Below are 26,614 nucleotides of genomic sequence, written 5' to 3'. Positions count from 1 at the left end.
GCCCGGGATAGGAGATGCTCAGGAGGGAATGGGATCCACAATGCAAGCTCCCTCCTCTCTTTCTTCATCTCCTCTCTGGGAACTGGTGTTAGTGTCAACTCTGTTCACCTGTTCGTCGCTTGCTTAACATCCAGCCTGGGAGTATGCATTATTTTGCAAAGAATAGAAAAAAGCTAACCATTTCTAGCCTAGTCAACCTCAGGGAACAATTCTTAAAAGGGACTTTACCTTCATTCCTCAGAAGGCTTAAACACACATTGGTATAAAGAAACACTGTAACTACCCCTTGCCTAGAAAGTAGCAGTATCTCGCATTTACACTTAGACTTTCAAAAGGATCTGGCGTTAATCAAGCATCTACTTGTGCTTGAGACAGCGTCTCATTTAATCTTCCCAACAACTCCTGCAAGGAGGTATTAATATTTAAGAATGAGACTTTCTGGTTCAAGTAAAAGCTATAGAGACAAAAGCAGAAATGTTAATTGCAAGAAAGAAAAAAAAAAAAAGAAGTTTAAAGGAATGGAAAGCTGCAACCCTGCTTCCTTGGCCACTGGGGATGCCCCAGAGGGTGATTTCACTCCTCTCTTGCTAAAGGTGATAGGTGGAAAGTGCGGGGGTTATGGTAAGGAGGGAGCGTCTGAGCCCCTTAGCTTAGCAAAGCCACCACAGGAGGGATTTCTTCAGTAAGCCAGTTCTCAGGGAGGTAGGGGGAAAGCAGGTTGGGCAAATTCCAACTGTGGCAGGAGCCCGGGGCTTGTATCTGAAGAGCTGAGAGAATTAGCACCAGGCTGTGCCCAAGCTTGGAAAGTAGGTGATAGGTCCTGTCTGGCAGCTTTGGCATCAGGAGAGCTGGAGTCCAGCTTAGCAATTCCACTGACCAACCACTGGCCTCTGGTGAGGACCTTCCAGGCTCTAAGCCTCAGTTTCCCCTCCAGCAAAGTGGAGTGTTTGGACAGGATGTTCTCCAAGATCTAAAAGACTGATTTTCCAGCTTGAGAAGGGAAATGGTTCCCTTGCCTGAGAGGCTGCTGTGTCCTGTTTTCTATATGGGGTTGGGGGTAGGGTGGAGGTGGGGATACACACACATCGGGGTTATCCTGTGCTGGGTCCAAGGGGTGCAGCAATGAGCAAGACAGACACAGTTCTTAGTGCTTGATCTCAGGGAGCAGAGTCAGGAAAGGCAGACACTGAACAAGTAATCAAACAGTTACATCGTCACTGAGGTTAGAACAGAGACCAGGGTGATGAGAATGGGCAAGCATGTGAAAGGCAGGGAGTTCCAGGCAAAGGGAACAGCATGTGCAAAGGCCAGAGGTGGAAACAAGATCACTATGTTGATGCAGACAGACGAAAGCCTGAGGGCCACGGGGGTGATGGGAGATGGATGGGCAGTGACACCTCTTTCATAGTCTGGCTCCAGCTACAGGGTTCTGTTTGGAGGCGAGACTGGGCTAGGTGCCCTTCTGGTCCTTCTCCTCACCCCATTATACACGTATGTGTGCCCTCGCTCCCCACCCACACACACACACCAGCCTGGAGGAGCCTTGGATATCCCTGGGCAGGGGCTTTGTGGTAGATCATTCCAGGCAGGAAAAACTCTGTTCTTCTCCCCCCACTCCTACCGGTGGGGGGACCTTGGGGTCTCGCCCAAGGAAAGGAAGCACTGCTTCCTGGTTTATGTTGAGATGGGAAAGACTTGCCCAAGAACAATGGCGTTTTCATAAAACACCACTTTGTTCTGGTGAGACCAGGAGGGGGTTTCCTTCGGGACCTAGCCTGGTCCCATTGCCCCAGCCTGCCAACCACAACAGCCACATGGCGTTCTCCGGGACCAGCCTTTCATCTGAGATACTTGCTCACGCACAGCCCTGACTGCTTAACCCTTCAAGACCCCACCCTGCCCAGACAGCAGCGTCTCACGGCCCAAAGAGGTCTCCCTGGAGATCCCAGGACATGCTGGCCAGGGAAGTCTATTGAGGGAACCAATCAGTGACTTGACGGTCTCTGTTTTCTCATTTGAAGGAACTTTCTGGAGAAGGGGCTCCAATCTGTCCTGGGAAGTGTCTCAGCTCATGTAAACCTTTCAAGCACCAGAGTCTGAAGGTCATTCTTTTACAGGTGGGGAAACTGAGGCAGAGAAAAGAAAGTCAGTTTGGTTCCGCCACTACACAGAGTTAGTGGCGGAACCAAGCCTAGGATCTAGGGCTCTAATCCTCAAACCAACCAGCACTCTTCCTACATTCTGTTCTGCTCTAGAGGAGCAGAACAAAAATTTGGGAAGGGAAGGGATTAAGTTTACCTTGGAGAGACAGGCAAATCTTCAGGGCCCCAGAATGTCTGAGGGAGGTGCAGAGGGAAAAGGGTGTGTGATGCTGGTAGCTGGACTTCTTGATGTCACAGACAGTAGGGGGTGACTCCTGTAACCACTCCTGTGTTTTTTCATGCATGCATGGCTGTTCCTCTGTGAATCGCTAAACGGACCAATTTAGCGAACAATTCGTCTGTTCAGAAAAGGACATTAATGGGGAGTGAGTGGGCACGTAATTATATAGTTAGAACAATAAGTTAGAAGAGCTCTGCTATTGCTTTTCTCCAACTGCTGTTTTCACGTTCTGCCTGACATAGAAACAGACTCAAGACGTTTCTCGTCCAAATAAAGAGGTGTGGTGGTGGTGACAGTGTTGAGGGTGATGGGGTGTTCATGTTGGTGGAGGTATCGCTGACATTTATGTCGTGGTTACAGTGATGGTGGTATAGATGTTGGTAGCATCATGTTTAGTGGTGTTGGTTGTAGTTATGGTGACACTGGTGTTATTTATCATTACGGTGGCAGTGATACTGATGGTGATGTTGGTGTTGGTGGTGTCCGGTTCAGTCGTGTTGACTACAGTCATGCTGATGATAGAAGCCATAATGGTGGTGGTGGGTAGTGTGACAGTGACGGTGGTATTGATCAGGGAAGTGATAATAGTGATAGTGGTGGTGGTGGACATAATTATGTTGGTACTGGTGGTAGTGGTAAAGGCACTGGTCGTGCTGGTTGGTACTGCAAATGATGGCCGCACTTTTGGTGGTAAAATGACAATTATCTTGGATGTTGGTGACAGCAATAGTGGGGCTGGTAGAAGAATGGTGTGGCTGTTGTTGGTCAAGATAATTTAATGATGCCTTGTGTTGGCTGTGCTGGTGGTGGTATTGGTGTCAGTGCCGGTGGCAGTACTGTTTTTGATGGTGTTGGTGACACCTGCCTGTCTTCGTTGGTGGAGCTAACTGATGGAAGTGGTGGTGGTGCAGGTGCTGGCGTCAGTGGTGAACTTGATCGTAGCCTTGCTACCAGGCTGATGGTAGTTGTTGTAATGGTAGCTGTCACAGTGATAGTGGTAGTAAGACGGAGGGTGTTAGTGGAGAAAGGGACGATGACCAGGACGGTGGTGATTACACTGAGAGTGACCCCTAGATTACATGAGCTGCCCGAAGCTCTCCTCTCTGGAGCTGACGGTGTGCTGGAGGTGGGGAAAAGGCTCACTCCGTTAACCCCAAGCCCTCCTTCCCATTTGCTGCAGTCCTGGTGGGAATTAGTTATCTGTGCCAGAGGAGACGGCTGTCTTTTTGAGTCGGTGGGAACAGCGCTGAGAAAAGGGTCTATTGCTAGAAAAGTGGACGGGGAGGGAGGCTCAGGATTGCTGAGCTGGAGTGTGCTCGAGGGGGCATGTCAGCAGGAAGCAGGCACATGAGGGCATGCCCGTGGTGGGGCCCACGCTAGGCAGGAAGGCAGGCAGGCAGCTGTGGTGGCCGTGCAGGGGCTCACGTAGCTGGCAGAACAAGGGCTGTGCTTCCTGCTGACTCAGCAGAGCAGGCTGGGACTGATTCTCCTGGACTAATGTGTCTCCCCCCGGGATTAGCTCACTCAGCTCTGGCTGGGAAAGGGGGAGGGAGGCGGCCTCTCCCACCTCCCTGGGCTTAGGGGCCCTTGGGGGAGGCTGTGGGCCAACTGTGGGGGCCCCCTCAGGGCCAATGACTGATACCATGTGTCCTTAACTCGTTCACAGTGGCCCCCATTTGGCTGGCAGGAAGCCAAGATCCCCAGGAATCCAGCCACCTTACTCCTCCAAACCTGCTCCACAGGGCTGGTTTACCCTGCATTCAAATCCCTGCTCTGCTACACAGCACAGCCTGGGAGTGAGGAGGGTAAGCTCTGGAACCAGACCGTCTAACCTCAATGTCTAGGCCTCCCCCGCATTAACTGTGTGACTGTTGGGCAGTCACCTCCCCTCTCTGCGTCTTGACTTGCTGTTTGTGCGATGGGGGCAATGACTGTGCAGCTCATAGGCTGAGAGCAGATGAGGTAAGGCATACAGAGTCCCTGAGGTGCTGACACGGAGTGGGCCTTCAGAAAGTGCTTGCTCTTATGATACTGAAAGCTGAGTCACTTTAAGAGAATCTTAAGCTCTCTGAGTCTGTTTTCTTACCAGCAAAATGGGAATAATCCTTAACGTGCCTCCTTGATATGAGAATTCAAGGGGGGTGTACAGGTGAAGACATGTTACTGTCTTTGTTGCTTTGTGTTACTGTCCTTGTTGCTAGTGCAAGGGCCAGCCCGTGTCCCTCCTGGAGTAGCGGGCTCATGTCACATGGAATTTTGGATTCCTGGAGCAATGGATGCTATCCTGCGGCTCCGGGATCTTGTGCTAGCGCCTGCTGCCTCCTGACACCAGAAGCAACTCCTCCTCGTGATGGGAAGATTTGAGGAGATCAGCCAATCCAGTTTCTAGCCCTTCGCCCTCCTCCTGCTGCCCCAGCCCCAGATATGCCCAGCAAAGGGATGGAGAAAGGGAGAGAATGTTCTGGGAGAATCCTCCCGTGCTGAGGCTTCGGAGGAGTCTGTTTTTCATTCCTTCATCCCTACCTCCCTCTCTCTTTCTCTTCCTTCCCTTCCTCATTCACTCATTCATTCATTCATTCCTCTATCTGACGTGGGGTTGGAGGAGTCTGCCCTTGTCTCAGGGAGAATCTATCCCAGACTTCTATTAGGGCTTCAGGCAATGATTCTGAGAGCAAGACTGAGAGAGTGAGAGGAGCATTGACAGGGAGAGAGAGAAGAAAGGGAGAGAGAGAAAGCATCAAATGAAAATTAAACTTGTCTTTGCATTAAGGAAAACTGCCAACAGCAATGCTGTTTAGAGACTATAAAGTCAACATCTAAACAAAAGATCAATGGGGGAGCATGTAGCTCAAGTGGTAGAGCGCATGCTTAGCATATACAAGGTCCTGGGTTCAATCGCCAGTACTGCCTCTAAAAATAAAATCAGTAAGTAGACCTAATTACCTTCCCCCACAAAAAAGAAAAATAAAGTAAAAGATCAACTGTATGACTAGTTTACTTTCTCAACTATAAAAGATATATAAAAATGATACACTGCCATGGATTTGATGTTTTCCCCGTTTGTCTAGACTTCTAGAGTTGAGGCCTCTCTGCCAGTTTAATTTTTCCCCGTTCCAGATTCCCCTTCCCATTTCTTACTCCCTTCTTCAATCCGGGAACCCTTTCCATGTATTTAAAAATACACATACCTTTAAAATGTGTTTGTCTTTATAAAATATGCATGGGGGTTCATTTTTTTTTTAAATGGGACTGTGCTGTAAATATTTCTGGTCCCTACTTTTCTTACTCAACACCGTGATTGTGAGATCTGTCCAAGTTTGTGTGTGTAGATTGATCTGTTTCTTCTTGTTCCTGCAGCCTATTCCATTATGAGCATCTGCATGCTTCCCTCATTCATTCCCCGAAGCAACAGACACGTCACCACCCCAGCCTCACAGCATTACTGAAGCACTAAGTAGAAAACCCTTAATGCTGAGCTTGCCCGAAGTTCCCGTTGGGTAGAGTCAGCTGTCATTACTGCTGTGTAATTATTGCTTCTATCCGTACTTTCAGCTACATAGTTTCCATAACATTTAATGATCAGTTGCACAACTGCCTCTTGTTTACTCCCCATTTTATGTAGCACAGTTTTCCCCCTCACATACCACTGACGCTCCTGCTGATGCACGTCCAGTGCTGGATATAGGACTGAAGAGACGAACTTCACGAGACCCCGTGTTCTTGAGGGGCTCACAGTCTAGGAAATGGACAGTTCAGGTCGGGGGTGGGATGCAAAGTAGCAAAGATCAGTTCTGCTGGTGGGGGTTGGGGGCAGAGCCCCCTGAGCAGGGTAGGAATTCACCAGGTGATGGAGGGAGGGAGAAATGGGGTGGAGATATTTCAGATAGGACGCCCAATGCAAAGGGTCAGAAGCATGTAGCAGCTTGGCATGTTTAGGAAACTTCACGATCTTATGGCCGAGGCGAAGGATATAGAAGGGAAGAGGCAAGAGATAATAGCCATGCGTGTTGAGTTCTTATTACGTGCCAGGCACTGTCTAAGCAGAGCCTCTTCTAAGTCATCCTCGGAAGGTACCATTATCACCAATCAACAGGAAAGGAAATGGGGGCCCAGAGAGGTTAGTAACTCGCCCACAGTCACACAGCTTCTAAATAGGGTCTCCCAAACAGAAGCCCAGCCTTCTGGTCCATAATCGTGATGTGATGTCCTCTGAAAGATGAGGACGGTGAGGAGGTAGGTGAGCTTGCAGACGGCCTTACACGCCAGCTGAGAGGCAAGGAAGACGTGGGAGCCCCGTGTGAGCGTGTGAGACAACGAGAGTGCATGGGTGTGTGTGTGTGTGCCACAGTGTTGTGTGTGGCTGTGTACAAATGTGTGCGTGTGAGCGTGGGCACATGGGTGTGCTGGAGCGTGCCCAAGTGTACCCATGTCTGTGCCACAGGGCAGTCCCATGTGGACTAGGCGCGTGTGGGTGTGTGTTTGTGAGAGTGTTGCGTGTAAGTGTGGGAATCTCTGGCTGCCCACAGCCTGCGCTTGTGTCCTGTGGGCATGAGAGGGGTCTTGGTGTCCTGCCATCACGAGGCCTCAGGGGATCTGTCAGAGCCCATCAGCCTGGCCTGGTGTGAGGGGTCTGGCCTTGGCCTCAGAAGCTGAGTGGGCACACATCAAAGGCAGTCTGAGCCTGGGACCAGTGGGGCAGAAGAATTTAATGAGGGTCCAGGAGGGAGGCTGCGGCTGGTGGGGGGAGGCGGGAGCAGGGTACCAGGGCGGCTCCCAGGCCCCACAGCCAAGCATCTGGGGTCTCCATGTGTGCTGGAAGAGGCTGTGCTTCCCTCCTTCCCTGGGCAGTGGGAGAGCTGCTTCTGAACTCCAGGTTCGGGCTCCCCACTTCTACCCGGATACCAATCTCATCCCCAGTTTCCTCAAGGAACTTTGAGGAACCTGGACGTCAAGTCAGATATTTTCATCCTTCATGCCATCCTGACATTTCCATGCTGTGGGACACAGAGAATCATTCCTACATCAATTAGTCTAAGCCCCTTACCTGACAGAGGGGTGTGTGTGTGTGTGTGTGTATGTGTGGTGTCCTTTTGTGAGGGCCTTGGGTCAGAGAGAGAACTGTGGGGGGACCCAATGCAGTCAGTTTTTCTATGCAAGACGTGGGTAGAAAAAGGCGGATTTGGGGCAGGGGTAGGAGAAGTGGGTGAGGACGGAGATTCCTGTGAGGAGGGAGTGGCCCTTGCTGGGAAACAGCTGTGAGGGGGAAAAGCAGAACGTTATCCTTGTCGTCAGGGTCTTGGGCCCCTTTATGTCCAAAGACACAGTGTGAGACCTTCTCCTGGAGGCTCCTGGGACAAATGTCTTCTCATGGCAAGAAACTCCCATGGGTCTGAAGCCCACCTACAGGGTTAGGCTCAAAGTCCTTCACGCCACACGTAAGGCTTCCTCCAAATTCAGAGTCTATCATTTGAACCCATCCACAATCTGTTTTTGGCTGTCACAGGATTGACACATATTCTTGAACGTAAATGCTTCCGACAGGGCGTGAACGCTCTTGTTAGACACAAGCCGCACCACTCCCTACTGCCGATACTCTCCCGTTTCACCCAGCTACACCACCTGCTTGGCACCAGAAAGCACTTGAATTTGGGACCTTTGAGCCTGAGGTCTTTGAGAGACAGGCTTGTATATTTTACGTGTCATAATTTAGCACATAGTAGGAGGGAGGGTGTAGCTCAGTGGTAGAGTGCCTGCTTAGCAAGCACGAGGTCCTGGGTTCAATCCCCAGTACCTCCATTCAAAATAAATAAATTAAATAAAAAGCTAGTTACCTCCCCCAACCAAAAAAAAAAAAAAAGATGATTAATTTTTTTGAATCTAGCACATAGTAGGATTCAATGAATATTTGTTGACTAGCTGACACCAGTTGGCCTCATCTTCTGTACCTCCGGTTCGCCCTCTACTCCTCTGTTAAGCCCATGCTTATGCTGGTCTCTGTTCCCTGAAGTGCAATTTTCCATCTGGAAAGCTTGTTGGTGAACTCCTAGTCACCACTCAAGACCCAGATTCAAGTGGCCCCACATCTGGTCCAAGGTGGCTGCTCCCCACCCTGAGCTCCCACCATGCTGTCTAGTCTGTCTCTGTGTTACCATCCCCAACAACTGCACTGTGATTGCTTGTTTCTGTGTCTGGTCTGTCCAGCTTAGAGCATCTGTTAGAGAACTTTGACAGCTGCCCCTGTTCATGGCCTAGGCTTTGGGATTAGTCCGTATTAGATATCTACATTAGTTGGCTTACCAACTTTGGTAAATCCCATTAGCAGCTCTGGGTGCTTTGCCCCCAAATCCTGGCACCTTGATTCTCACCTTCAGCGGGTGTTGGAAGAAGAGGCCTCATGACTCAAGGTCTGGCCCTTTCAGGGAGGAGCATACCCAGTGTGGCTCCAGGCAGAAGACAACGATTAGCTCACAAGCTGGGACCAGCCCTGCCACCCACCTGGCCCGGTCAGGCCACTCCTGGTCCATGACTCGACACTTTCTGGGGCTACCTGCTGGATTTGGCCAAGGCGAGTTGCCTGGGCCTGTGAGGATCTGCTGGCAGGGCATACTTCGCAGGGCTGCCCGTGGCAATGCCGGGGTCACCCACTCATCCCCATGCTGGTTCCAGGGCATCTCTTCTTAAAGGCTCAGTGTGGCTCCCACCCTAGGGTCTAGCCTTAGCTGTGCAGGGTCCCCGAACAGGGTCAACTTGTTTCTTCTGCATCAGGAGGGTGGGTACATGTGAGTGTGGGAGTGGGAGAACGTGAGTGTGTGGGTATGTGCGTTGAGTGAAAGGATCATGTGGGAGCGAGTGTAGGTGAACGTGCACTGTGTGTGACAGTGTATGATTGTGTGTGTGCGAGCGTGTGTGATGAGTGAACATGTGCAATGCCATGTGTGCAGGCATATAAACCAAGTGGGAATGACTGTCTGTGTCAATGCATACATTCATGGGTTTGTGTGTAGGAGTCTGGGCGTAAGTTGTGTGGTGTGTGGATGTGTGACTTTATGTGACAACAGAGATATGAATTTGAGTCCTGGCTCTGCCATTTCCTAAATGTGTTGAAAACTGAAATAAATCCCTTCCCCTTTCTCTGTAAAATGGGATGGCGTAGATGAGATGATCTAAGTTCCCTTCGAGCTTTGATATTCAATGACCAGGTTAGAAGCTGGGCACGAGTGTGTGAAAGTTGTGTATGCACTTGTGCATGTGTGTGTCTGTGTGTGAGTGTGTATCTGTGTGTGCAGCCAAGCGGTGCTGTGCAAAGGGCATCGCTTTGAATTCTGATTCCACGTTTAATAGTTGCGGGGTCCCTGCTTAGTCCCTTCCCATCTCTGAGCCTCAGTTTCCTCATCTGCAGATGGGGCTAATGACTCTTACAAGGCTTCTGTGAGGACTGAGAAATATTGTGATGGGTCTAGCTCAGAATCTGGCTCAGTTCCCTCTGTGAGAAATGTATGTGTGTATGCGTGTGCATGGGCATGTCTGCATGGGCATGCGTGTGTGCATGTGGACAGTCAAGCTCATATGCTTGACTGTGTAGGCTGGTCCAGAGAACAGGGTAATTGATCTAGATGACTCCTGCCCTCTGGGGTTTCTGGTTTCTGTCTGCTTGGTACGCAGCCACCCAGGAGAGGTAGGGCCGGGCAGTCAGTTTCCAGCTACCTGCCCAGGCCCATGTGATTCTGAGGGCTCCCGGTGCCCCAGACTGTCTGTCACATGGGTGCAGTGGCCTGGAAAGGAGGATTGGTGTGGGCAGGAGACAGGCCTCCCAAATCCGCTTAGTGTCCACCCCACCATTATTAGTATTAGTGTATTAGAGACTAAAGAACTTCTTCTCGGAGGGTCAACAGCTAGCCTGGGATGGCGGCTGCGCTGAGCATGAGACCCTGAGCCCCACTCCCATCTAGAATGAGGCTTCAGAGTAGAGTAGCAGGAAGTGCTGTGCCCTCAGAGAGTGCCCAGCCACAGGAGAGGACCGGGGGTCAGGCTGGAAAGGGGGGCAGGGGTAAAGAAGGTTTTCTAGCAGGAAGGGAGCCTGAGGGACTAGTAAGGCTGGAGAGGGAAAGGGGGACAGTCTGGATGGGAGGACCAGTGTGAACAAACGTGGGGAGACAGGAGTGAGCACTGAAGAGTGAGCGTGTGTGTGTGCATGTGTGCATGTAGGGGAGGACAGTAGGAGGGTGGTGTATAGGACTTTGGAGAGTATCAAATCCAATTCTTCCATTTCCTTGGTGAGGAAACAAAAGTAGAGAAGGGAAAGGATGTGCCTTGGGGCAGAGTGAAGCCATGACTGCTTCTCAGCTGGGTCTGCCTCCAATTCTCGGGTTCTGGAGAGGGGAGTCAGGCTGAGGTGCCTCAGGCCCTCCTGTAGCTGGTCCCATAGGGGTCTTGGTGAACTTGGACAGAGGCTGAGCTGGGATGCCTGCCTTCAGGCCAATGGGAGGCTCTGGGGCTGGACATTATGTCCAAACAAACCTAGAACAGCTGCTAACACCTGGACCTGACCTGCCTGGGGGCAGGTCCCAACCCAGACCCTGGACACCCACGGAAGATTCCCAACCCTGGGCCGCATGTGCTGCATGGGCTTCCAACAGCCGCACAAGAGAAAGCCCCAGCAGCCGGACTTAGAGAAGCATACCACATCGGGACCCTGAACCCTGAGAACGACTCCCGTTCCTGGACCACGCATATCTGAATCGGCTTCCATTGCAAACTTAGAACAGCCTGAGTGGACCCGTATAACTCGATCCAGAAACTCAGCAAAGACCCCAACATCCAGAGGATAACACCCAGAGAGGGTCCCAGCACTCCAGCTCAGAACACTGGGAAGATCCCAACACGGGACCAGACAACATCTGATTGGCTTCCAACTCAGACCCAGCACACCTTGACTGTAACCGCACAGCTCCACCCAGGGCGCCAGGAGCCGACCCCCACCCCCACCCCGCCCCACCCACAGTCCATCTTCAGCTGAGTTCATCCCAAGTTTCCTAGGTTCCAAAGCTTTTTCCGGGGAAATCTGTGGTCATCCTTTGGGATGCCCGGGATACGGGAGAGGGCAGGAGGCCCGGCCTGCGCCGCCTGCAGGGAGGGGTGGGCTTCGTTTGCTGCCTGCGGTTGGGTGGGTGGGAGCAGGCGGGAGACGAGTACGCAGCAGCCCCCTCCAGCCGCCCCCCACCCCTGCCCCGAGCTGGGCGGAAACGATGCGCCCCGAGAGGCCCTGCGGATTCCGCGCCGCGCGCCCCCCAAACCGCCGGCGGGGCGCTGGGCGCGGGGCCAGGAAACCCGGCGCCGGCCCTTGAAGCGGCCCCAGGTCGGGAGGGGCGGGCGGCTGCTGGCACCGCGGCCGCCGAGCAACGTGACCGAGCGGCCGGGCTGCGGCCTGGGGTCCCCACCGGGACAAGGCGGCCTCTGTGCCGACGCAGCTGATCCCAAATCCCTTCCGGCTGACAGCCCGCGCCGGCTGGGGCCAGGCGGCGTGGGAACCGGATTGAGTGGGGCCGGGGGCAAGGTGGGCGCGGCGGGGAGCGGGGGCGGGGGCCAAGGGGCCGGGGAAGGGGTGTAGGGGGAGCGGAACCCTTTGGCGGCCACCCCCTCTAGAGGCCGCTGCTCCCGACGGTATTTCACCACGCCACGGTAGCAAGAGTTACCATCGCGTTTCCCAGGCAGGGAGACTGAGGCTGAGAAGTTGCAAGTCTCACAGCCCATTTCTTGGTTAAAACCAGGCTTCTGAATTGGGCCCCGTGATAAACTGTATACACCGTTGAGAGCTGGGCGGCATCATGAATCCCGTTTTATAAATGAGGGAACTGAGGTTCAGAGTTGAAGTCACCTGTCCAAGGTCCCCAGATAAGTGGGGTGAGGTTGGGACCGGAGCCACCTCTGCTGACTGCAGCATGAGGTGTGATGTGCATGCAGTCAGTCCTCCTGCTGGACCCACTGGCCACCAGGTAGTCGTGGAACATCCAACAGGAGGTTCTGGAGCACATATAGGCCACTGGGTCCATCTGGCCAGGGAGCTGTGTTTCTGGGTTCTTGAGTGTGGAGGATGCCGTGAAGGTGTGGAGTTAGTCTCTTGGAGGACAGACTGGGGCTGAAGTGTGGAGACAAAGTGAGGGAGACAAGTGTCAGGGTGGAGGAGGAGTCAGGTAGGGAGAAGGGGGTGGTGGTGGAGAGGGATGGGAGGGAAATGAACTGGGGGGATGGCTGCTGAATGCCCCTCTGCTCTGCTTTTAATAGCCAGGGACAAAGCTGGAATCTGAGAAGCTGGAGAAAGGGTCATGGAATGGTGGCGCCCCAGAATCAGGCTCACCCTGGCCTCTGGAAACAGGGTGGGGATGGTCTGGTCAATTCTTCAGACCTGAAAAGTAGTGCCTTCCCAGTGCAGAGGGAGCCTGGCCGGCCCTGGGTTTCTCTAGCCCCCGCCCTATCTTCCAGGACTGGGGCAGCCCGGGAATTTTCTCCCTTTCCTTGACTGATGTTGATCAAATGGACAGTGCAGGGGGCAGGGGGCGGCTCTCAGGGGGAGGAGGAGGACGGCAGGGCCTGGGCATTGGGTGTCCGCTGAGTGTGCACGTGAGCCTCCAGGTGTCAACGTGCCTGGGTGTGTCTGCGCCGGGACGCATGTCTCTGTGTGATGGTCTTATTTGTGGGCGCCTCTGAGAATGGGTCTACGTGTCTGGCGAGGTGGGTGTATTGTATCTGCATGTTGTTTGTGTCTGGTTCCTTTGGCTTCATCTGGATCTGTGTTATCTCTCTGGGTCTGCATGTCTGTGGCTCGACTGGTATCTGTGAGTCTTTGTGTGTGGGCCTCCCTCGCCCTGCCCCATCAGGGCCCTGAATGCCACTTTGCTGCCTGAGAGTGCAGAGGAATGCAGGGGGCAAGGGGAGAGGGGAGCACATGTCCTGGGCTGCAGGCCTGCTGGTTATGGAAAACTACCGAGGCCTCCTGGGGATGGGCGGGCCGCGCCGGATGAGAGCCAGGCTCCTCCCACCCTTTCTCTGAAGGGCTGGGGACCTGCCGAGATGGGTCCTTCATTAAGCAGAGAGCATGGCCTCCCTCCCACCAGTCCCCAGATGGCCAGCCTGGCCTCTGCCCTTCCCTGGGCCTAAGCATTCCTTGGTGGGGGGTAATGTGAGGGTGGGATTATGTTTTCTCTGAAGTCCTTCCCAGCCCTGACATTCTCTCCATTCTGTGAATATTAAAGGGATTCGAGAGGGCAACTTCACCTCCATTTCAGGGGTCAGGAAAGCATCGGGTCCTAGACTGTTAGAGCAGGATGGGGACCTAAGGATGGTCTAGTCCTACCCAGTGCCTTCTGGAAGGGCAAGAACCAGCTTTCAGGTCTCCTGTCCCTCAGTCACCAGCCCTCCCCCATTGTGACTGCTTTGTAGCCAGGCCTGCCCGGCATGGAGGGAGAAGCCTTTGGGATGGCCGTGAAGGATGGGACGGCTTTGACACTTGGAGATGCGGTTGAGCCAGACAAGTCCCCAGTTGCAAGCAGACAGGGGTTGAGATGTGGAAGCGGGCAGGGGAGGAGTGCAGTCAGGATGGAGGGCTGGGAGGCAGCAGCTGGGCACAATAGGTGACAGGACTGGAAAGCCATGTCTGAGTGATCCCCAGAGGCCAGGCGGAAGAGCGTGGGCTTTAGCCTATAGGTGCTTCTGGCAGAGGAGGCAAGTTCGCAGTGTGACGGCATGGTTGAAGGCTGATCAGATCAGACCGTGTGTATTCAAATCGCAGTTCTGAGCCTCTAGTAACTGCATAAGTACCTATTTAATCACGAATGGGTTACTTACACTCTGTATAGCTCACTTTCTCATCTTTGAAATGGAGATAATAATAGTACCTTTCTCATGTGGTCATTGTGAACAATAAATGAGTAAATGAGAATGCAGGTGAAGCCCTCCATGCCTGACACAGAGGAAGGGCTCAATGATGTTATGATGATACTAACGAGGTAACCTCTGTTTCAGGCCAGGCTGGAGGGATGGGGAGTGGAGGCAAGAAGACTAGTGGGGAGTCCATGGAGGTCCTGCAAATGAGAGGTTTTGGGGTCCATGGTGATGTCCCCTGAATGAGTGAGGGACGCAGGCTGAATGCTAAGAAGGTCTGGGCTGTTGCATGAGAATGGGTAGAACTGTCACACTGAGGGCTGTGGAGTGTGAGTGAGACATTGAGAATGGCTTTGCTAGTTGTGGGAGAGGCGTGGGGACCTCGCTAGGGTTTGGAGAGGAGGGTAGCTTAGAGAGGTACTTGAGAGGCGAGTTGACCAAGACCTGGGGACAACTCCATGTGGCCAGGGAGGAGGAGAGGCAGAGGCCAGGCTCAGCAGTTGTGGTTTTGGCCCTGGAAAGCTATCTTCAGAGGTGATGCTGGAGGAGGCTGAGTGACAGGTGGGAGGGGATGGAGGTAAGAAGGGCTCAGTTGTGCTGAGTGTGGGGTGGGCCCCTGGGTGGATTTATCAGGCCTGGAGCTCAGGAGCCAGGTGTGTGCTGGAGATGGGTGTGAGAACCATTTGATAGGCTCCTGGTGTGGGCGAGGTCATCCCAGGGAGACTGGAGATACAGAAAGGGGCCCCTTTCTGAACCCAAGAAACCCCTGCTGAGAAACAGAAGCCCGAGGGAGGGCCGAGGGGAGCTGTGGTCAGAGGGGCAGAAGGAAGACTATGCTCCAAGGAGGAGGGCAGTTCAAGAGAGCTCCGTGCTGGGGAACTGGGGAGGGATTTGGGGGGAGAGAGAGAGAGAGAGAGAGAGAGGGAGGGAGGCCCTTGGTTTTGGCAGTGAGGAGGCTGCCAGTGGTGACCTCTGTAGAATGCAGTATGGAGAATAGGGGACAAAACTCAAGCTGCGAGGAGGCGAGGGATTAATTAATGGCGTGGGGGAAGTGGAGGCAGGAGCAGGAGTCACGACTGCCTGGAACTTGCCCAAGGAGAAGAGGGAGTCATCTGAGGCAGCCCCGCCTGGAAGAGTCTGAGCCTCTGGCTGGAGGGGGCCAGGGGTCCTCCCTACGTTTCAGGCAGAGAAACAGACTCACGAGCGTTAAGAGGCTTGTACGAAGTCACAAAAAATTAATGTGGAAGACAGCCCAAGATCCCTGACTCTTAATGTAGCATTTAAAAAGAAAAAGGACAATTGAAACAGTATCACCCCCCCCACACACACACACTTGTTCTGAACACAGAAATAAAACATGCTTATTGGATAATCCTAGGAACATACAAAAGCACAAGGGGAAAATACAAAAATTACCTGTAATTCTACCGTCCAGGGATAAGCATTTTTACTCCTGTGTATTATTAAGCCCTTCTACTTTTTTTCCCTTTGCTGATGTACAGAAGTACGCGCTGGGGTCTTGCACTTACTGTTTTGTAATCCTTGGTTTCATTTAGCAACATGCCATGGGAGCTTTTTTATAGTAATATATATTCCTCAAGACTTCTTTTTTCTCTTTTAGCTCACAGTCTGGTTAAGGAGACAAGACAAGGCTGGGACCCCTGACAGTCAATCAAGAACGGAACAGCGAGGCTGTGTCTTGTCAGGGTGTCTGGGGCTGTGGCTGGAACACCACACGGAGCCCACTGGACCGGCTCGTTGAGTCCTGAATTGGCCCCTGGCTCACTGTGTAGCCTTGGGTAAGATAAAACTCGCCTTCTCTGGCCCTCAGAATTCCAGAATCCCTAACGAGTTCTAAGGGAGTCTCGTAAGGCCAGCCGCCAGCACTGTGAAATGGTAGAGAGAAAGGCGTAGGAAATAAAATGACTGTGACCATCATGATGCTAACAGCTCATGTGACTCCTTTCAGCCTCAGTTTCTTCAACTGAAAAATGAGAATCGCGTTCACCCACTCTGCCTGTCAGGACTCTGGTGAGAATCCAGTTAGATGGACTGTTACGATGCCTGAGAGCAACGACTATTTGGACAGTGTCTTGCTGTATACCCACACGGTCTCACGTGTCCTTCCAGCAACCCCATGAGGTGCGTACTATCTTTGGGCCCTATTTTTCCAGGCTTGGAGAAACGTGAGGTCACTTGTTCAAGGTCACAGGTAGAAAGCGGTAGGTCTCCCAGTTACCAATGCCCCGGATCTCTACACTGCACGGGTCTGATGTGTGGTGCGGGCCTGAGCAGGAGGGACCAGAGGGGACCCGGGAGACTGGCTATTTCGCCCTTGGTTTAGCTGTGGCTTCTCCAGGTACCGCTGTCTGTGGGGAGTGGCCGCCCTCTGGTGTTCTACATGCAACTTGTCCTGGCCGAGAGGAGAGCTAGCGATCTGCCTGTCTCAGGAGTTGGGTGGGGTGAGCTCAGAATAACTCCAACTTGTGCTTTCAGAGTTCGGGGGTCCTGGGAAAATTAGCACACCTCCACATGTCCCTGGATGCGAGGCTGTGCCACAGACGGCACTGGGTAGAAGCTTCTTTGATTTCAACCCCCACCTGCCTCTCATCTGGGTGACGTTTTGCTGGGTAAGTGGCCACATTCTATTTCTGACTGGAGTGCTAGTTAGGAGGCTGTTGTGTTATTGTTATTCCCACAATATGTGGTTGAACACCACATTTGTGTTTCAGATGCTCTTCTGCATCTATGTTACAATTCAATAGAAAAACATAGAATTGTTGCTGATCCTTATGGGGCAATTTTTACTCTGGGCTGACAAAAAGTCTGTCGTTGGACTGGGCATTGGATTGCAAAGTGGTACAGGCAACACCTGAGGATGTGTGCTTCCAAGGGCTTTCTCCCCTGTTAGCTCATTTTATAGTCACCATAACCTTAGGAAGAAGTTATTTATGGCCACTTTACATATGAGAAAATAGGCTCAAGATCCATCCAAAATTGAGGCCAAAGAACTTTCCAAGACGCCCTGCTGCCCCGCTGTGATAACTTTATGGGTAAAGAGGCCTTGGCGGCATGCCCAGTGAGATACACGGTGCCTTCCAAATCCAGAGATGCTGTGTTTCTTTCTCTGTGATTTGAGGTGCCAGATGCAGTAACAATCCTTCACCTTGGAGGTGATATTCCATGATGTTCTGTTATTATAGTTACTTGGCTTTCCAAAGCCTTGCCTCCTATAGACCACTCGCCAATTAAGTAACTGCATGCCGTGGACTAATAGTGTTCCCTTTTCCAAAATTAATGAAGTCATTATAGGGTAGGTAATTAAGTTTATTTATTCATTTATTAATTATTATTTTTAATGGAGGTACCAGGGATTGAACCCAGGACCTCATGCATGCTAAGCACCGCACTCTACCACTGAGCTATGCCCTCCCCCTCCATTGCTACTTTTGCATCTAAACAGACTGGAAAACAAATTCCAGAACTCTGTGCAGTACTGAAGACTTTCAGAGTTTAGTTAGAAAGACAAAAGCAATTCTACATATTCTAGGAATAAAGGCTTTAATACAGAATTAGGGGCTTACATAACTGTGGGAAGAGCCAAGCGGAGGGAGGGAAATCAAAGAAACCTTTGCTGAAGGTCAGAGAAGCTGACACACCGTATCTCTTCTTAAAGCAATGAAGGGCATGGTTTTCAAAAGCTTGCCAGGAAACTGCTGCAAGTCTCAGAAATCTCCGAGAGGCTCCAGTCATCTCAATCTGCAGTGGTAAAGGGGACAGTTCTCAAGAACTTGTGTGAAGCTTTTGTGACACTGTTGTCTCTTCATGGATTTGGCTGCAACCCCCACCAGAGAATAATGGCTTCGACTTCTCCTGTACCCTCTAAATCTTGCATGAATTCTCTTATTTGGTAAATTGTAACCTGGAACCATATAGGAAAGGGGATTCTGGGAAATGGAGTTTTCAGTTTTAAAAGGGAGTGGCTGCAGTTGAACATAGATGTGTACTCATGGCAAAGGTATCGGTTCGCTTTCACTGTTTTGCCTCAGGGCCAAGTTAATTAGCTTCTGTTCTTTGTCTTAATGTATAGTCTTACAGGATTTTGCAGAATATCCTGCTGTCCACTATGTTCATGGCATTATATTCATGGACCCAGGAGTAAGACATGTCAAGAAGTCGGGATGCCCTCTAGATGGGAAATAAACTTCACGAAAGTTCGGGGATCTGTCACATTGATGAAATTTTTAGGGAACCTCTTTCCTACAGTAGGAGTTGGCAAATTTTATCTTTACAGGGATGGTTAGTAAACAGTTGAGGCTTTGCAAGCCATAAGGTATCTCTTGTAACTGCCCAGTTTTGCCGTTGTAGTATGAAACCAGCCATAGATGATACATAAATGAATGGTTGTGGCTGTGTTTCAGGAAGCCTTCATTTACCAAAATAGGAGGGGGACAATATTTGGCCTGTGGACAGTTGTTGGCCAACCTCTACCCTAGAGGAGACATTCCTTCTAAGTTACAGGAGAAGTTATTGCTCCTCACACCTCTTATCACTGAGAAAGAGGCACAACACTTGATTATATTTTGGTGGTAGCATTTGCCGTGCTTGGGAACACTATTTGACCCTTAATCGGGTGACTGAGAAGGCTTCCAGTTTTGACTCAGACCCTGAGAAAAGTGGGCCTTGCAGCTGATCCAGGCTGTGATGCCAGCTGTTCTGCTGCTGAAGCAGCTGATACGACCAGCAGATACGACGGTGCCCAAAGTGTCTATGGTGAGTGAGGATGCTTTGGTCAGCTCCGGCAGACAGCCTTCTGCAGATTTCTAGGTTTTGAAGCAGGGCCATGACTTCTGTGGCAGAGAAGTGCTCTCAATTTGAAAAATACTTCCTGGACTGCTGCCGGGCTTTGGTAGAGACTGAATGTTTAACCACGTGAAGCCGGGAGGCCATGTGCCATTAACTGCTGATCATGAGCTGGTTTTATTGGATGACCGAAGATGCACCAAGTCGTAAGGCTGAGCAGGCACAGCAGCACTGTACTGTAGGGTAAAAGTAGTCACTCAGGAATCATGAATAAATGATCAGAACAGGTGTCCCAGACTCTCCTGTCACCTACCAGTGCAGCTCACTTACGGCATCAGAAAGGGGTCCCTACGACCAACTGATGGGGGATGAAAAGATGTGGGCTTGGTTCATTGATAGTTCAATGTGATTTGCTGGTGCAAGGTAGGAAAGGACTACTCCTGATTACAGACCCTATCGGGGTGGTCATGAAGGACAGGAGTGAAGGGAAAAGTTCCTGATGGGTAGAGCTGAAAGCGGTACACCTGGTCATGGATTTCCTATAGAGGGAGATATGGTCCTCGTACCTACACACATTGACTCCTGGACCATGATGAATGACTTGGCTAATTGGACAATGGCCAAGAAGGAACAAGACTGGGAGGTTTGGGGAAGAGATATGTATATGTACTTATGGAGGTGAACACAAAGCATGCAGATCTCTGTGTCTTACATTAATGTCTACCAAAGAGTATCCACTTCAGAAGAGACTTAAAAACCACGACCACCACCATAGCCTCTCTCTTCTCCTTGGTCATCCTAGAACTTGCTAAGTGAGCCCAAAGATAATGACCATGGTGGCATGGATGAAAGTTCTGCATGGACTCAACTACATTGCCACCCTCTCAACAAGGATGACTTAATAACGGTTGGCCTTCTAGCATCAGAGAAAGATGCAGAGCCCTGGATCTGGCATCATTCTCCAGGCAGACCTGCCAGCTACCCGATGGCCAGCTGACCACACTGGTTATCTTATACCTTGAAGGAGGCAGTGATTTCTTTTTTGCTGGAATTGATAATTTGATAGATTTGCACTCTTTCTGATGGCATCACCTTCACCAGCACTATTATCTGAAGCCATCATCCTTATAGTTCATCATCATGGCGTCTCCGACATAGTGCCGCAGGTCAAGGGGCCCATTTTATGGCAAAGGAAATTAGACAATGGACTCATTACCACATGATTCACTGGTAAACATAACCCCTTACCTAGAAGTAGCCTGCCTAAGGGAACAGTGGGATGGACAACTAAGTAAATGTTCAGCTGAGTCAAAGGTCAGCTGAGCTTAGAGACAGTACCTCATAGGGTGCTGTCCTTTACACGTGGTATGTGCTGAACCATCCTTAATGAGTAGAATATGCAAGTCTATGAACAAAGGGGTAGAAGTAGGACTGGCTCTCTCATAGATCAATCCTGGTGACCTGATGATGAAATTTGCCTTTACCATTCCTGTAAATTTTCTGGGTATGGGGAAAAACACTTCCGCCAGGGCACACAGTGAAATTTTCCTTGTATTTGAAGCTGTGACTCCCACTTTGTAGCTTTAGGTTCCTCATGCCAGTGGACCAGCAGTAAAGAAAGAAGTTACTGAACAGGCAGTGCTAATTGGCCTGATCAGGATTAGGACTTGGGGTTGCTGCTACACTATAAGGGTAGAAAGCAATGTATCTGGAACTCAGGAGATTCATGGGACATCTCTTGGTGATTCAGTGCCCAGTGATAACCGTTAATGGTCAACTGCAGCAACCATGGGCTGAAAAAGGCACAGCAACTAAGCATAACTAACTGCAGAGGATAAAGCTCTGGGTCAGCCCTGGAGGCAAGCAACCTAGGCCAGCCAAGCAGGTGCTCATTGAAAGTGAAGGAAATCCGATGTGCGTAATGGAGGAGAATGAGGCTGAATATCAGTTAGCCTCCAAATCAGCCGCAGCTTTTGCTGTGGGGGCTGGATCTTTAAGTCATTGCAGGTTATCACACCTAGCTTTTAGCTCTTTTTTTCATTGAAGTATAACTGATTTACAATGTTATTTTAATTTCAAGTGTATCACATAGTACACATAGATTCAATATTTTTATACCTTATGAAATGATCACCACAAGCCTAGTTACCAGCTGTCACCATACAGAGTTGTTACAATATTACTGACTATATTCCTATATTGTACATTACATCCCCATGACTTGTTTTATAACTGGAGGTTTTTACCTCTTAATCCTCTTCCCCTATTCCACTCATCCCCTCAGTCCCTCCCCTCTGGCAACCACCAGATTGTTCTCTGTACCTGTGAGTCTTTTTATGTTTTATTATGCTTGTTTTTTTTTCTTTTTCCTTTTTTAAAAAGATTCTACATATAAATGATATTATTTGTCTTTCTCTGACCTATTTCACTTAGCATAACACCCTCTAGGTCCACCCACGTTGTCGCATATGGCAAGATTTCATTCTCTTTTATGGCTGAGTAATGTTCCATTGCATGCATATGCAACATCTTCTTTATCCATTCATCTGTTGATGGACACTTACCTCATCATTGTATTGAAGGATTGGACTCGCACTTCTTCTCATAGGTAAGAAGTCAGGGCTCTTGTTTTCAGATGAGATCCACATATCATAAGAGCGTGTGAACAGATATGAGAGATGCAAAGGAGCCCAGCAAATCCAGTTTATGTGCCTCCCTAGGTATGCTCATGTGCTCTGCCCTGGGCCCTGTTTCCTTGTCGGTGGAGACTCCTGTCTCCTACTGCCACTCCTCATCTCCAGCACTGCCAACTCTCACAGGCTCTTTTAGGATGGGATCTGCTTTAGCACAGCTTCCTTTGTGTTTTCCACGTGGGGGCCACAGCAGCTCTGCTGCTCAGGTCCAGCCATACTGCACCCAGGAAGGCTCGGGGTCCTCCTATGGCTTCCGAATGTGGATGAAGCACTGTATTGCAGGATGTGGTATCTGGCTTTCCCAGAAGCTTTTTGGAGAGGCTGGGTTACAAAACCCCAAAAGTGGGGGAGCTAATATTCTATGGGACAAACCTGGAATAATGAGAGACAGCAGTTGGGAAGGAACAAAGAGAGACAGCAGTTCAGTTCCTTTCCCTCCCTTCCCCTGACATGCTGTTTCAGAGTGTGGCGTTCTCTGCAACCTGTTGGCAAGGTATTCTGCATGACCAAGTGGCTGCCAATACCTTCTGGGGAAACTGCGGCTGGTTTGGTAATACAGCACCTTGCATTTGTGTCTTTTCTCTCCTGCTTCACTTTCCTTTCTTTCTCACTCTTGCTGCTTGGGATTGTACTTCCAAGGTAAGATTTATCAGGTGAACTTGGCCTGAGGCTCTGCTTTATAGGGGACCCAGGCTAAGATAAATAGAACTTCAGAGTGGAATGACTAAGGGAGAATTAAAATTTTTTTTTCTTAATGCTGTCATTGAAAGCAGCAGAAATGGCTTAAGTAACTTAAGATAAAAGGGAGGGACTGTTTTAAAGGAATGTTATTCAAAGAAATGAGGCAAAGACTGAACACGCCCACAGAATAGGTGGGAGCCAGGGAAGATCTGCTGATGCCTTACAGAGCTGATGGGTGGTATTTGTTGTAGTTCTAAACTATGCCCACAAATTTTTTGATATTCGTTCCTTCAGGAGGAGCCTAATCCCTTCTTGTTGAATGTGGGCTGTACTTAGTGACTTACTTCTAATGAAGAAAACATGCCAGAAACGATGGCCTGTGACTTCTGGACCTGGGCTATAGAGCACACTGGCTTTTGTCCCCCCCTCCCCAAGCCCCGCCTCTTTGATCACTTGATCTGGGAGAAGCCTGTGGCTGTCATGTCATGAGGACAGTCAAGCAGCCCCATGGAGAGGCCTGGATGGTGATGACCTGAGTCCTCCTGCCAACAGCCATATGAGTGCACCGTCTGGGAAGCAACCCTCCAGTCCCCAGTCAGGCTCCCATATGACTGCAGCTTTGGCTGACACTTAACTGTATCGAGTGACCCTGAGCCAGAACCACCAGCTAAGAAGCTCCAGCATTCAGGACCCACAGAAACTGCGAGGTAACTAATGTGTGTCATGTTAAGCCAGTGAGTTTTGGTGTAATTTGTTTTGCAGCAGCAGATAACTCCTACAGTATCTTTAAGGTATCCCCAGATTATTGTTCTTGGTGACAGTGTAATTAGCCCCATTTGCAAAATAGACATAATAATTGCACTTCATTAATAGAGCTATTTACAAGGCTATAAGATGCTTGAAATAGTGCCTGGAACAGAGTGAGAATTCAAGGAGTGTGACTACTAGTAGCCATAGACATCATTGCTGTCTCAAGATTCAGATTCCCAGGTCAAAAAATCCAACTGACTTAGCTTGGGTTCTGTGTTTTCCTCTTGATGTAAATACCACTTGGAAAAATTACCTATTCAAAAAGGAAGAGGGTAGAGGAGGATTGTCTCAAATGTTAAGGCTTAAAAAAGATTTCTGACATGTATTACAAGTATTTCCTCATGTATGTTGTTTGTTCTCATTTTGTTTTTGAAGGTTTTTGCTCACGATGTTAAATTTTTAATACGTGAAATTGATCAAGCTTTTCATTTGTTCTGTTCTTGCCTCATGTGGTCTTTGGAGGGGCTGATCTTGCCAGCAATCTTGGAAGGTGGGCGGTGCCTAAAAGTTTAGTTGAGAGATGAATATGAGTCTTCACTTATACCCAAAAAGGCCAGAAAGCAAAAGAGTGGTCTTGATTTATCAGCCCATTTGTTACTGGCCCTCCATAACAAATAGCATAATTTTCGTCTTCTGCTGGATTGCCATCGCATAGAAGACCCCAGCTCACACGTGAATTGGAGTCCATTTAAGGGGACAGTATCTTAGAGGAGAGAGAGACAAAGTTGGACAGTCACAACAGGTGGGTCCTCTTGAGGTGAAGTCAAGAGTGATTTAAAAAAAATCAGAACTGAAATAGAAGTCCAAGAACTCCAAAGGCGATGCAACTAAAAGCCAAAAAAGACATTCCAAAACTTCAAGACATGATTTCTGAATTTAAAAAACTGGCAAACTAATTAAGAAGTTATGGTCAGAGCAGAGAACTGAGTTAACATTCTGATTAACATTTTTATTTAAAAACCCTTATAATTTAGAGTAAAAATACAAAGAAATCAAAATCATGGAAGAAAAAAATAGCTGAGTCAAATGATAGGTCAGGGAAGCTACACAAGCTAATAACAGGAATTACAGAGGGTGAAAAAGGGAAACAGATGGAGAAGTAGAAATTAAAGCACAGATAGAAAAACACAGCTTTGTCTAGTTGAATGTGGGCTTATTTGACCATTGAAAAACCCAGACAAATTCCAGTCCTTTGGTCTATATGTGAAAAACACACATGGGTATAAATAATTAAAAGGAAAAAGAGAGATTACAGATGAAAACCTCCTGGACCTAAAGAAAGGTGAATGTCCAGATTGAAAAAGCTCGGGTAATCCCAGGCATGACTTTTTTAAAAAAGACCAAAAGACACTTAAACTTTAAGGAGAAAGAGAAAATCTTATGAACTTCTCTTATAAAAGAACAGGTTACCTACAAAAGGAAAGAAGAATCTGACTTATGACGTTGAATGTTTTCCATTTACAGCAATGAAAGAAGCAAGATCGTTGAACCATGTCTACAGGCTATTGAGGGAAACAGGCTGTGAATCAATAATCCTAAGTCCAGCACGGGCATCATTCATCTGGCAGCGTAAAAGGAAAACATTTTCAAACATACGAAGAGTCAGAAAAACTACCACACATAGACTCCACCCAACGAAAATATTTTATCAAATCGAGAATGAAATTGGAATAGAGAGCCTCAAGACAGAGAAGTGGGACAGTCCAGGAGACGGTGGTGAGCAGTGACTCTGACTACACACATAATTAAAACTAAAGGGATGCTAATAACATGCCTGGGATCTCTAGTACCAAGTGAGGAGGATTCTTGAAACAGATGAAACACACAATTAGGCAAAACCTAAAAACAGACTGTAGCCTTAGAAATTATCTTGCTCCTTGTGATTCTGTTTGTGATTAGGTAAGAATTGGTATAAAACATTTTGCCAGATGCAAGCATGAATGTGGGCTGGCAAGAGAGGAAATAAAAGCAAACAGTCTTTGTATTAAAATCAAATACAGAACAACTGGAGAGTAGATAAGTAACCAACTAGATCTAACAGACATACAGAGCACATTCTACCCAAAGGCAGCAGCGTGCATTCTTCTCAAGTGCATGCGGGATATTTTCCAGGACAGAGCATGTGATAGAGCTACAAATGAAGTCCCAATAGATTTTAAATGATAGATACTATACAAAGTATCTTCTGTGACCACAGCAGGGTGAGTTAGAAATCAGCAACAGAAGTAAAACTGGAAAATTCTCACATTTGTGGAAATTAAACAACACTCTTAAACAACCAATGGATCAAAGAAGAAATCACAAGGGAAATTAGAAAATACTTAGAGATGAATGAAAAAAATGCAACGTAACAAAACTCATCAGTCAATTATACCTCGATTAAAAAAATTAAAATTTAAATAAAATACTTAGATGCAGTGAAAGCAGTGCTAACGGGGCCATTTATAGCTATACATGTTTACATAAAAAAACAAGAAAGATCTCAAATTAAAAGCCTAATTTTAGAGTTTAAGAAATAAGAAAAGGAACAAACTAAACCCAAAGCTCGTAGGAGGAAGGAAACAATAAAGATTAGAGTGAAGATAAATGAAATAGGGAACAGAAAAATAATAAAGGTCAATGAAACCAAAAGTTGGTTCTGTGACAAGATCAACAAAGCTGACAAACCTTTAGCTGCACGGAACAGGGGGCAAAAGAGAGAAGACTCAGAGCACTAAGATCGGAAATGAAAGTGAGGACATCACAACTGGTTTTACAGAAATAAAAGAAATTATGTGTGTGTGTGTGTGTGTGTGAGACAGAGAGAGAGGAAATGAAGTATAATATTGATATCTAGAAATGTTTGTATGAGCAGTTTTGACCCCCAAAAGTTAACTGACCTTAGATTACCAGTGTCAATATTTACATACTACTTTGGAATTCACCTTCCTCTAGTCATTGGAAATATACCTAAAATAAAGGTATCTGCGAATACCTTGATTCTGGGTATTTTGTTTTGTTTTCTTCTTGCTACAACTGGAACTAAAAACGTTTTCCTCTTAACTTTTAATTTTGATATAATTTCAGACTTACAGAAAAGTGGTAACAGAGTTGCAACACTAATACAAAGAGCCAATTGTTAACAGTCTGATATTTCTCTATGTGTACAGTTATTCTGAATTTTCAAGAGGAAGTTGTAGACACCATGCCCCTTTCGTCGTAAATATTTCAATGTATGTATTCCCCAAACAAGAGCATTCTCCTAGTAACTTCAGTATAGTGATCAAAGCCAACCAGGAGGTTAACACTCACACAATAGTGTTTTCTAATCTACAGACCGTATTCAGAATTGCCAGTTGTTCCAACAGAGTTCTTTATAGCAAAAGAAA

At 48.8% G+C, this 26,614-nt stretch overlaps 1 long non-coding RNA gene across 2 annotated transcripts in view; it reads left to right on the top strand.

Annotated features, from left to right (window-relative positions):
- The window catches only part of LOC116282984 (uncharacterized), a 94,857-nt gene extending 68,632 nt beyond the window's left edge, over window positions 1-26,225 (top strand). Inside the window, exons 1-5 of one of the 2 annotated variants that reach the window (XR_012079209.1) lie at window positions 11,747-11,935; window positions 15,881-16,401; window positions 21,496-21,670; window positions 22,731-23,143; window positions 24,711-26,225. This is a non-coding gene — a long non-coding RNA (uncharacterized lncRNA). Of the gene's footprint in view, window positions 1-11,746; window positions 11,936-15,880; window positions 16,402-21,495; window positions 21,671-22,730; window positions 23,144-24,710 lie in introns of those variants that run through there. The other variant, XR_012079210.1, reaches the window with a different exon arrangement.
- Window positions 26,226-26,614: the final 389 nt, after the last annotated feature.

Source organism: Vicugna pacos, chromosome 13 (genome assembly GCF_048564905.1).
Source record: "Vicugna pacos chromosome 13, VicPac4, whole genome shotgun sequence".
NCBI lineage: Eukaryota > Metazoa > Chordata > Mammalia > Artiodactyla > Camelidae > Vicugna > Vicugna pacos.
This window is presented reverse-complemented; position numbering and strand designations above follow the sequence as displayed.